Genomic DNA, 12,252 nt, shown 5'->3' on the forward strand with positions numbered 1-12,252 from the left:
GGCCGAGGTGACAAGAATTACTTTCAGAGGTTGTAAATATTTCACTGATGGCCTGTTCTGTGGGCTGTTCTGCCTTAGTTGTACCAGCATTACTCGTACACACAGCGGGTTACTGAATAGTGGTTAACGGAGGAAGTCAGGCATATTTTTTTTGTCCACAGCTAATGATATTGAAAGCAACGTCTAACTGCTTGGACTGAATCCAGATATTGCAGTTAGTGTCTTGCTGATCCTCCTTGCTCACTGCCAACGAGCTGCACTGTTGTGGCATCTTTAACAAAGTAAGATGTCCTCAGACACATCATACAAGCAAAACTCAGCCTTATAAGGCAATATTGGAATGGATGAGCAAGAGCCTTGGTGAAAGAGGTACCTTTGTATTTATCTCCATTAAAACCTAATTTGCTATAATTATTGTAATCATGCCCCAATGGTAACTGTTTCCTGTTTTAGCCTGATCTCACAATGTTAGAATAAAACCTAATTTAAAGCTTTAGAGCAGGCTTTAGGTAATTTGGAGCTTAGTACCTCGCCAGCTGAAGATCTGTCAGACTAGAGGAGCAATTAGAATTGGCAAGAGGCCAGAAGTGAAGTAGCCCACAGGTCTCTAGGGCACTGCTGGACTGCAGGAGCTGAAGGTTATGGGAAGGATGAGATCACGGAGGGATTTACAACCAAGGATGCAAATTTTAAAAATGGTCTTGGTATAGAACAATGCTTGGGATTCCACCACCTAACCTTGAATATAATGAATAGTTGTTACTATAATAAGTCTAAAATTTCTTCCCAGTGTTATGAAGGTTATGTTCATGCCTTCCTTCATGTGAACACAGTGTAGGATTTGAATGTGAGTGCAGATGTAAAATCCACTAGTACTTATCTACTGACAAACTTACCTTCCTTCAAAGGCCGGAATTTTTTACTTTTAGGTTTTGACTGCGTATTACTGCAAAGCACCAGAGTTGACTATAGTTAATTAGGCACCCAAGATGAAAGCTGAGAGAGCCAGTTTTTCACTTTCACCTGGTTATTGGGAGTTTGCTTAGAAACCTCTCGTATTCTCATACTTCTTTGAAGCTAAGTTTCCTTTGTGGAATCAACCCTTAAAATATCACTTTAGCTGTAGATGACTTCCTTTGTCAGTCCAGTCTGACTGTACCTGATATTTCTGAGTTTTTTCTAAAAAAAACAAGCTTTACAGTTGGAAGCCTGCACAGCAAGTCTGGATTTTTACTATGTTCCTAATCTTTCCCTTCTAAAAGGTAACATGTCAGACTTTATCACATTATCATTTATCAAAATGTTATATGACTGGGAAATATTAGCCATTTTCAAAAGCATTTCTATCTGTTATTTCATGTAGTAGCTAAATTCATTAGGTTCTGTCTCTGTAGCTAATATTGCAATTGTATCTTTAACAGTGGCTGTGCAGTGTTTTATGGAGCAATTATTTTATTTTTATTTTGCCTTGTCCAGATATTGTACTTCATGAAGACGTACTTTAAAGTATGTTAAACCCAATTGTATGATTCAAAATAAGCTTGGTCTGTTCAGCTTGTTTTAGTTTTGCTAAGATATCCATTTCATTGGCCTGACTCAGCTTGAGATAATTATTGAGTCAGTCATGCAGAATGGCATTGCTGTAGCGGTGTGTTTCTGAGCACAACTTTATTTGATTCTCCTAAGATTGACACAAAATTGAGTGCGAGTTCCTTCCACAAGTTTAGAAATGGCAGAGAAGTATTAAGTACTTTTTTCTCTTTGTTCCCTGTAGAAAGTCTTCCAGATTTCATTCCTCCCTAAACAATGTTGGAAAGGACTTCTCAAAACATGCATTTTGTAAAGGATTATTTTGCAATAACTGCACTGTTTTAACAAGTTCACTTTCAGGCAGCGAAGGATTTCCAACATACAATTCTTTCTTGTTAGCATTTCCCTTAGTAATTTATAAATACCTTATCCATTTGTAAAAGTTGAATGTATGCACAATTTGGCACCTTTAAAAAAGATGTAGAGTGGGAAGCCCTTCCTCCAAGTTTATCCGTGACTATTTACCTCATTCAACTCTCCCTTACCAAAATCTCCCTCTTTACCATCTCTTCTTGCCTGCTGTCAAACGGCCAAGAAAGCCAATTAGTTGTATCTGGGTAACCAGGAAAGGGTAATCAGTGATACTTCCCCAGTGACACCTGCATCTTGAGAAATAATTTTTAGGAAATTGTTATTTATCTTTCTTACTTCATAATGACACTGGAGACCATTTGAAGGAGACCCTTGAGCTATCACAATAATTCCATTTCCCCAGATACTCCCCTGCAACTTATTTTCTCTTATGGGCCCCCACATCTCCCCTTTGACTCTGCTATCAGAGTTTATCAGTGACCAATTAATCTACTAACCAGCATACCTATCCAGATGAATCACAGCTTTGCCAAGGTTGCGAGGAATGGCAGAGATACCTGCACTGCTCTTTTTCTGTCTCAGCAACACTACGTATATTCTGCACTGTTCACTACATTGATATGCCTATTTATGATTTGATCTGCCTGGATAACATGCAAAAAAAGTGTTTGATTGTATCTTGGTACTTTAGACGATAACAAACTAATACCAATGTCACTGTGAGAGGAAATTAGAACACCAGGAGGACAACCCAACTCTTGACAAGGAGAGCTTGACACAGACACCATCAGAGGTCAGGATTGAACTCGGGGCGCTAGAGCTTTGAGACAATAGCACTACCTGCTGTACCACTGGCAGGAACAGCTTTGGATCTGTCTCAGTTCTATGTTCCAAAAGACCATAAGACAATAGGAGCAGAATTAGGCCATTTCACCCATTGAGTCTGTTCCGCCATTTAATCATGGCTGATTCAGTTTCTCCTCTTCTCAGCCCAACTCCTCGGCCTTCTCCCCATAACTTTTGATGCTGTGCCCAATCAAGAGCCTATCAAGCTCTGCCTTAAATACACCCAACAACCTGGCCTCCACAGCTGCCTGTGGTAATAAATTCCATAAATTCACCACTCTCTGGCAAAAGAAATTTCTCTGCATCTCAGTTTTGAATGGACTCCACTCTATCTGAAGCTGTGCCCTCTTGTCCTAGATTCCCCCACCATGGGAAACATTGTTTCTTCATCTATTTTGTCTAGGCCTTTCAACATTTAAAAGGTTTCAAGGAGATCCCCTCTCATCCTTCTAAATTCCAGCAACTCCAGACCCAGAGCCATCAAATGTTCCTCGAGAACCCTTTCATTCTTGGACTCATCCTTGTGAATCTCCTCTGGAACCTCTCCAATGCCAGCACATCTTTTCTTAGTTGAGCCCAAAACTGTTCTCAGTACTCAAGGTGATGCCTCACCAGTGTCTTATGAAGCCTCAGCATCACGTCCCTGCTCTTGTATTCTAGCCCTCTTGGAATGAATGCTAACATTGCATTGGCCTCCCTCACCACTGACTCAGCCTGCAAGTTGTGTGTTCTACACAAAAGATATGTGGAGATCCATTGGGAATTGGGCTGTAATCAATGACATTGTATTGAGGTCAGCAGCAAGCCAGATCTGAAGGCATGGAAAGTTGAGTTTATTGTTATATGCACAACTACGGTTAGCTACAGATACAATGAAACACTTGTTTGTAGCAGCATCATAAGCACACAAGTACAAGATAGCATACAGAATATAAATTGTTCATTAATTCTGCATAAATTTACAAGAAAGTGAAGAGAGAGAAAAACTGCATAAAGAAGATCATAGTACAAAAAAATCAGAGAGTATATTGTAGTGCAAGAATTTCATTGCTGAGGTGGCATATCAGGAGACATCGGGACAGTACATTTCGGCCCAATTAAACAGCTGCTTCAATTAGCCGAAATTTCATGGAAAAAGTTAAAAAGGTATAAAAAAAAGACAAACTGAGTAACAAATTATGTATTTAAATGAAATACAGAACAAATTAGAACACTAACAATAGTACTACAGTACGTAAAACTGTGTTACTTACTTTTAGTTATTGTCCAGTGTACATAATGACTAAAATCAGTGCAGACACCTAAAGCAGATAATGGGCTGCCTTCATACAATACTATTGATGTTTGTATCCTCCTAATCTTTATTTTCATTGTAATATTTAAGATGATTGTCAGTAACTTCAAATTCTTCATAGTTCCTAATTTGTTAAAGTAGTGAAATGGTTTACGGCATCTCCAAGCCTGAATGTTTGAAACAACAGTGAGCAAAACAGTTTAGAATTGTATTGCTGCTTATTCTTGACAACCAGCAGTGACAAAAATAACTACTTTTTGAACACTAACACACACAACTGATGCTATTTTAAAACTTCACTCGAAACTTGATGTAATGTCTAACGTCCACAACTCTGGCAATTTTATTGGTTAGTTTTTGTTCTTAAGAGATTAGAGTTTAAGAGTTAATCTAAATCAGTGACTGCCCCGATTAACCATTGGCCCAATTAACCAGAATCCACTGTACATCCTAATCTTTGATCTTCCATTTAGCTGCCATTTACTTCTATAAGACCTGATGTTACAGATTAGAGGGTTACCTCAGAGTACGTACATATAAGGCAATGCAAGTGAAATTTAAGAGTATTAAGATAACCTCATGTCAAAGCAGTACAGTATTTTAAGTTTACCTGTGTGCTATGATAATTATTTTGCAGGCATTTTATGAAATGTCAGAAAGATTTTTCTTGTACTCTACTTTCAGTTGGATATGATGCATCAGGGAACTGTATACTGCTGTGGAAACAAATTGCAAATTATGTGCTACAAGACTAGAAATCATTTGCAGAATGAAATATACACTAAATTGGCCTAAACAGAATTTGAAAGCAGACAGTATGCTTACTTTCCATGGCTGATAATCATATTTGTTAATAGGTAAAAGTGTACAGCGTCTATTTTTGATAGGCTGTCAGAGCCCCTAGTTATAACTAATAACATTTTAAACCATCGGGAATGGAGAGAAACTATTGTACTGATGAGATGGTGTTGGCTCTAAGTACAGGGAATTTTTAAAAATTGGGTAGAAGGTCACCTCACTTATACATCTGTGTGCTTGTAATATTCATCCATCATATACATCTGGAAGACTCTCAGATTTTTTTTCAACCACTAAAGAATGACAGAGTCTATGGGAGAGAGATTTCTTTATATAAGGCCTGGATCTTATGTGCTACTGAATCTTTTCAGTGCCAAATCCTCAAACAAAAGATTTGTTGCCCTCCAAACTGTCAGTGTACTGAGTTTAAACAGGTTCATTCAGCTTCTGGGTATTTGTTGCACTCTTTTTTTTAAGACAGGCCAAGTGTTGAAACTAAACTCTTGTTGTCTCAAACATTCTTCTTGTGATCCATGTCTCGCTTGTAAAACCCATGCACATTTTGAATCAAATTTAGTTTCATAAGTTCACAAACATTGAACACCAGACCACGTTATGAACATTTTAACCCTCATTTGCAAGGAAACATTTCCCACTGGGTACGTCCCATGCTTTGCAGTAGTAACAACAAAAAATGAAATCAGCATTTTCGGCCTTTCTCTCTAGGCATCAATTTGTAATCTTGGAATTTCCACACATGCTTGGTTTAACTTGCATGTCCAGAAGTTGCCGTTGTAAAGTCACACAGTACGGAAACAGGCCTTTATTCACTACTGGTTCTTGCCAACCAAGATTCCCATTGAAGTTGGTCCCATTTGCCTGGGTTTGGCCTATATCTCTCTAAAATGGTTAGGGACTCCTAACCATTTTATGCCATAGGCCAATACCATTAAGCAAGGGGTCCATGGACCCCAGGTTGGGGACCCCAGCCTCTAAATATTTCCAATTCATGTACATATTCAAGAACTCTTCAAGTGTTGCTGTCATTGCTGCCCTGCTAATTTGCACTGGTTGCAGACATCTCCAATAAAACCAGGAGAAATTAGTGAGTAGTCATATATGTAAAGCTTATGATGTAGTGAAATGTGAAGGCAATAGAAGAGGGTTTTGGAAATTGTTTATAATATACATGTGATTGAGAGCAATTCCAGTTTTGAATTTATAAACCACTCACCTGAAATGCTAGCTTTGTTGCATGAAGTCTTAGTAAGTTTTTAATGGTTTTCTAAGCCATAACTACTATTTATAGCTCAAAGAAATTTATATTTGTCAACTCTAATCTTTTTTACATAAAATTTTCAAAATGTAATGTATTTTAATATTTTTATAATATCAATATTTTACAGCTTCCTCTTTAAATTTATCTGAATTATTTCTTTTGGTTCCCTGTAAAACACTTTGAAAACTATTAAAAAAAAAGGTTGTCCTAATAAAAGGTATGTGTTTGAATTGTTCAATGCAATTGGCCTCCTATTTAGCAATGATGGATCCCTTTTTAAAAGAAACTTGACAGGAACCAATCACATTAAAGGGGAAATTCTAGACTTTTCTTTGGGAGTTTGAGTTCATTAGAGGAGGAAGTGAGGCCGATGAGAGATATAATATTGTCTGATTAAAGCACAACAATCAGGAATCTAAAAGATTTACATTCAACACCAGACATCATGTGTGAGATAATACAAACCTTATTTAGACTTTAAATGATGGGACTCTGTGTATGCCTTCTGTGGATTCCAGTACATGTAGGTATTAGAGAGAATGAGCAAGTGGGATAAATTAGCAAAGGAGGCAACTAGATGAGCAGAAGTGGATATTCAAATAAATTACAGTAAAGGAGAAATGAAAAACAGTATTAAACTTTACATTTAAAAGATGTGGAGAAAATAGTGGGATGAAGAGAGGACAGGCAGTCATCATTATAGTATCCAGGAGGAAGTGGGATTGTTGAAGAAATCAGGAAAAAGGAGGTGGTAATATTGAGATTGAGGTTTGGGCACATGGTTAAATAGTACATTGTTTTCAATGAAGAAACACAATAATGGGAGGTGTGAGTACTGTAATCAACAAGAAATGTTTCAGTATCTTCTGGTGACATGTCCAAGATATAATCAACAGAGGGGATGGTTGATTTTAAAGTGATTGCAGAATAAAATACAATTTAACATTAACTATGTTTTGCAAAAAGAATGACAGTATTATTATTTAAATATATAGTGCGGTTCCTTAAGCATTTTGGTCTTTTTTAAATAGTATGTGATACAAATGTAAATATATAGGATTTGGATATCCTGACCCACACTCCAGTTTAGAATGTGGCAGTAATACACCTTAAGGTTGTTTGCCAACCACCTTAAACTCTCAGAAGAAGAGATTACTGGAGTACACCGTTGCTTTGCCACAGATGACATAATCTGGCAAGCACTGTCATTGATCTCTGCACAATCAGAAATGATAGTTTTAAAAAAGTGCACGGATGTAATGGGAAATCTACTTTTGTAAACAGTTCCTGATGGAATGATAGGTAAGGGAGGGTCTGTTGTTAACATCTACTTGATTACTTAGAGCAGTAGGATTGTAATGATCTGCTGCATCTTGTCAGGTACAGTGCTTTTCTGACTTTTCAACAGAGCCCCTCTTTGGAGTTACACACGCTGACACAGATATGTGAATAGATGCTTGACATCTGAGATTTAATTCATTTTTATGACCAACTTTAAAGCGTTCATATCTTTTTATCCGTTCCTTTTCCAATCCATAGCAACTGTTAGCATGTGACTACCAGATTGTTAATTTCTTGTCAGTATAGGTTTTGACTGTAACCTAGCTCACCTCTATGTCTTCATTACATCATCTGTTCCGGGCTTAATTTCACTTAAAAGGTTAATGTAATTGGTTCTATCAATCTTGTAACTGCAAAACAGGTATGCAGCTTATGACTGAGAAGCTATATTTGCACTCTGCGTTTTACTATGAAACCACATTACTTTCAGGAGTTAACACATGTTCATTGTTTAGCTGTTCAAGTTCAGCCTGTAAAACCTGATATATTAGTGTTCATATTGGGTCCCCAGCTCTGAAGAATGACTTGATGAAGAGCAAATTAATGTGTTTCATTCTCTGTGAGTTTTGGCATGCAGCTAAATTCTTTTAAAACAAAAAAACTTTGCAGGAGTTGACAATCTTTTGTGCATTTGTGGCAAGTCTGGAATGCAGTTCCTATAGCACCCAGTAGGGTGAGAATAAAAAATTCAAAGTAAATATTTATTATCAAAGTATGTATATATTTGATAATGCATATTACAAATGCATTAATGCAAAGGTTAAGTACCAAGATTACCAAGAGATCCATTTTATTGTGCATATTTACAGGGCAAATAATTTACAATAGAATTTATGATAATAACACAAAGACTGACAAACAATCATTGGATAAAAGAAGACAAACTGCAAATAAAAAATAATACTGAGAACATGAGTTGCAAAGAGCCCTTGAAAATGAGTCTGTAGATCTTAGAATCAGTTCAGAGTTGTGGAGAGTGAAGTTATCCATGCCAGTTCAAGAGCCTAATGGTTGTAGGGTAGTAACTGCTCCTGAACCTGGTGCTGTGAAACCCCAGGCCTCCTGCCTGATGGTAGCAGTGAGAGGAGAGCACAGCATGGATGTTGGGGGTCTTTGATAATTGACACTGCTTTCTTGTGGCAGCCCTCCACGTAAATGTACTCAATGGTGGGGAGGGTCTGCCTGTCATGGACTGGGCTGTATCCACCCCATACTATAGTCTTCTCCATTCCTGGGCATTGGTGTTTCCATACCAGGCTGTGATGCAACCAGTTAGAATACATTTCACTCTGCATCCATAGAAGGTTGTCAAAGTTTCTAGTGATATACCAAATCTACACAAACTTTTAGGAAAGTAGAAGCTCTTTGTGCTTTCTTTGTGATGACATTTACGTGCTGATCCAGGAAAGATCCTCTTATGAGTCATAGAAACGTAGAAAAACTGCAGCACAATACAGGCCCTTCGGCCCACAAAGTTGTGCTGAAAATGTCCCTACCTTAGAAATTACTAGGCTTACCTGTAGCCTTCTATTTAACTAGGCTCCATGTACTTATCTAAAAGTCTCTTAAAAGACCCTATTGTATCCGCCTCCACCACAGTTGCCGGTAGCCCATTCCACGCACTCACCACTCTCTGAGTAAAAAAACTTACCCCTGACATCTCCTCTGTACCTACTCCCCAGCACCTTAAACCTGTGTCCTCTTGTGGCGACCATTTCAGCCCTGGGAAAAAATCTCTGACTATCCACACGATCGATGGCTCTCATCATCTTATACACCTCTATCAGGTCACCTCTCATCCTCCGTCGCTCCAAGGAGAGTCCTCTGACAACATCCAAACATTGACTGAAGAATGCCAACCCACTGTTCAACAGTGATAGAAAGTTTGAACCTTAACTGAGCCTGACCTTCTCTGTGTGTCCAGGACTTGCTGTTAATTGCTGCTGTTGCCAGCTCCAGTTTGAGCAAGTGGCTGCTGGGACCAAATGAGAAGCTAATGAATCCCACTATATTGAAGGGCATCTTGACTGGCTGCATCACACCTGGTGTGGAAACACCAATTTTTTGAACAGAAAATCTACAAAAATTAATGGATAGGGCCCAGTCCATCACGGGTAAAGCCCTCCTCACCTTTGAGCACATCTACACGGTGCGCTATAGATGCAGGAAATGAGCATCCATCATCGGCGACTTCCACCACCCAGGCCTTGCTCTCTTCTCACTGCTGCCATCAGAAAGAAGGCACAAAAGCCTCAGGACTCAACTCACCAGGTTCAGGATAAGTTATTACCCTTAACCATCAGGCTCTTGAACCTGAGGGGGATAACATCACTTAATTTAACTTGTCCCATCATTGAAATGCTCCCACAACCAATGGACTCATTTCCAAGTACTCTTCATCTCATGTTCTTGATATTTATTCATTACTATTATTTCTTTCTTTTTGTATTTGTCCAGTTTGTTGTCTTTTGCACAACGGTTGAGTACCCAAGTTGGTGCAGTTTTTCATCGATTCTGTTATAGTTATTATTCTATTATGGATTTATTGAGTACTTCCACAAGAAAATTAATCTCAGTGGTGCATATGGCGACATATATGTATCTTGATAATAAATTTACTTTGAACTTTGAATGTGGAGGAAGGAAGAACAATTGCCAATGGAATGAGTTTCAAGGCTCAACATCAGGAAAGCCTGGCAATTTATTTCAGCATCAGGAATCTGCAGAACTCATCTTCAGTGGGTCAACCCTATCTCTCCATACACATCAATACTTATGGATCTAAATGCTTCCAGATGGATGATATGAGGGGAGGTTCTTTACCTCATATTCTTCTGCCAATAAAATATGACAAAAAACTCTGCTATCTAACCAATCGTATAGAGTTTTTTGAGGAAGTTACCAGGAAAGTTGATGAAGGCAAGACAGTGGATGTTATCTACATGGACTTTAGCAAGACCTTTGTCAAGGTGCTGCATAGGAGGTTGGTTAAGAAGTTACTTGGTATTCAGGATTTGTCAATGTCAATGTCAATTTGACTAGACATTGGCTTCATGGGAGAATGCAGAAAGTGATCATCTCCCTGACTCGAGGCCTGTGATTAGTGGTGTGCTGCAGGGATCAGTGCTGGGTCCATTGTTATTTGTTATCTATATAATGATGTGGATGATAATTTAGTAAACTGGATCAGAAAATGCCTGCAAGATTGGGGGCATAATGGACATCAAAGAAGGCTATCAAAGCTTGTAGCAGTATCTGGAACAGCTGGAAAAATGGCAGATGGAATTTAATGCAGACAAGTGTGAGGGGGGTTGCACTTTGGGAAGACAAACCAGGGCCAAGATCAATGAGCTGGGTGCGTTTTTATGGCCATCACAAACTTTCATTATCATCAAAAATATCTTTTAATTCCTGATTTGTCTGATCACTTGAACTTAATTCCCCAGTTGGCCTAATGGGATTTGAGCTTCTCTTCCCTTGGACTCCACCCCTCTGGATGTTAGTGCAATAGTTAATCACTATGCCACTGTACCCATATCTCAGATTCATGCAACAAATTTGGAAATCTGCACTTGGAAATAGGTCTGTCATTTTCGTAGAACAAATGTACACACCACTGAACAAATCACACAGCATGTTTGCATTTGAATCGAGTGTTTTGGCTTATCCCCCAAACTGACTCCTTGGCAACCAACTAATAATCACAACATTGTGAAGCAGGGGCAGGAATTATGTGGCCAAGGCTAATTTTTAATCCTTGTGTTCTGAGACAGAAATAAGGAACTTAACAGCACACAAAATCCTCAGTTAAAATGCTTCATTCACAGTTGCATTTATTGTCTATGAGAAACATATCTCAGATTCATCACTTAGACATTCTTCATAATAATATTGAAAAATTGTTCTGATTAAGCAAAACATAATTAATTGGTTACTTAAGTTTATGTTCAATATGGCCACCGAGTGCCCCAATGTTTGTAATGGGCATCTCTCAATCTTTGGTCTCACAATTTCCCTATTTTTGAATTCCAGCCTTATGAAAAATGAACAATGGGAAAATCCATGCAATAAAACATAATCAGCCTTGCACATTACAGCTTAGATCAGAACGTTTGTTTCATTATTCAATGTTGTTTCTTAGATCAAAGCATCAGCAAAGTACCTTATCCCGTCCTCTTAGCAGTCCCTCATATTTCGGGTGAATGCACATAGTCTTTTTCCCAGTGTTGGGGAATCAAGAACTAGAGGGCACAGGTTTAAAGTGAGAGGGGAGAGATTTAATAGGAACCTGAAGGTGGTCAGTATATAAATTGAGTTTTCAGAGCAAGTCATTGAGGCAGGTACATTACAACATTTAAAAGGCACTTGACAATGTGCTGCATGTGAGGCTGCTAAGACCATGTTAATTGGCAGAAGGCAATGAGTGGGGAAAACCACTCATTGCCTTCAACCCTGGGAAAAAGGTACTGTCTGTCTACTCCATCTATACCACTCATAAATTAATAACACTGTCAGATCACCCCTCAGCCTCTTGCCGCTTCAGGGAAAACAACTTCTCATTATAGCAATGCCTGTTATGTTGTGTAACTTCAAAACGTTAAACTAATTCAAAGGACGACTTAGGAGTCCAAGAATGCAGGTCTAACTTCATCTTTACTTTAAGTGAGGTGCGCATGTATCACATGGTAGCATGATGATGTATGCAATTCTCATATTTATACGTATACCCTGTAATGTATTATTTAAATGAACAAGAATGCTTAATCAAATATATACAAGATTATTCAAATAT

At 38.3% G+C, this 12,252-nt stretch overlaps 1 protein-coding gene across 11 annotated transcripts in view; it reads left to right on the forward strand.

Moving 5' to 3' along the window:
* Window positions 1–12,252, forward strand: part of atxn1a (ataxin 1a) — a 478,304-nt gene that overhangs the window by 76,838 nt on the left and 389,214 nt on the right. The window contains exon 2 of one of the 11 annotated variants that reach the window (XM_073023935.1): window positions 162–369. The exons of the other annotated variants lie outside the window; for them this stretch is intronic. The gene's annotated coding sequence lies outside the window, so the exon portion shown is untranslated. The remainder of the gene's footprint in view (window positions 1–161; window positions 370–12,252) is intronic. 11 annotated transcript variants of the gene reach the window in all.

Source organism: Hemitrygon akajei, chromosome 20 (genome assembly GCF_048418815.1).
Source record: "Hemitrygon akajei chromosome 20, sHemAka1.3, whole genome shotgun sequence".
In the NCBI taxonomy this organism is placed as follows: Eukaryota; Metazoa; Chordata; class Chondrichthyes; order Myliobatiformes; family Dasyatidae; genus Hemitrygon; species Hemitrygon akajei.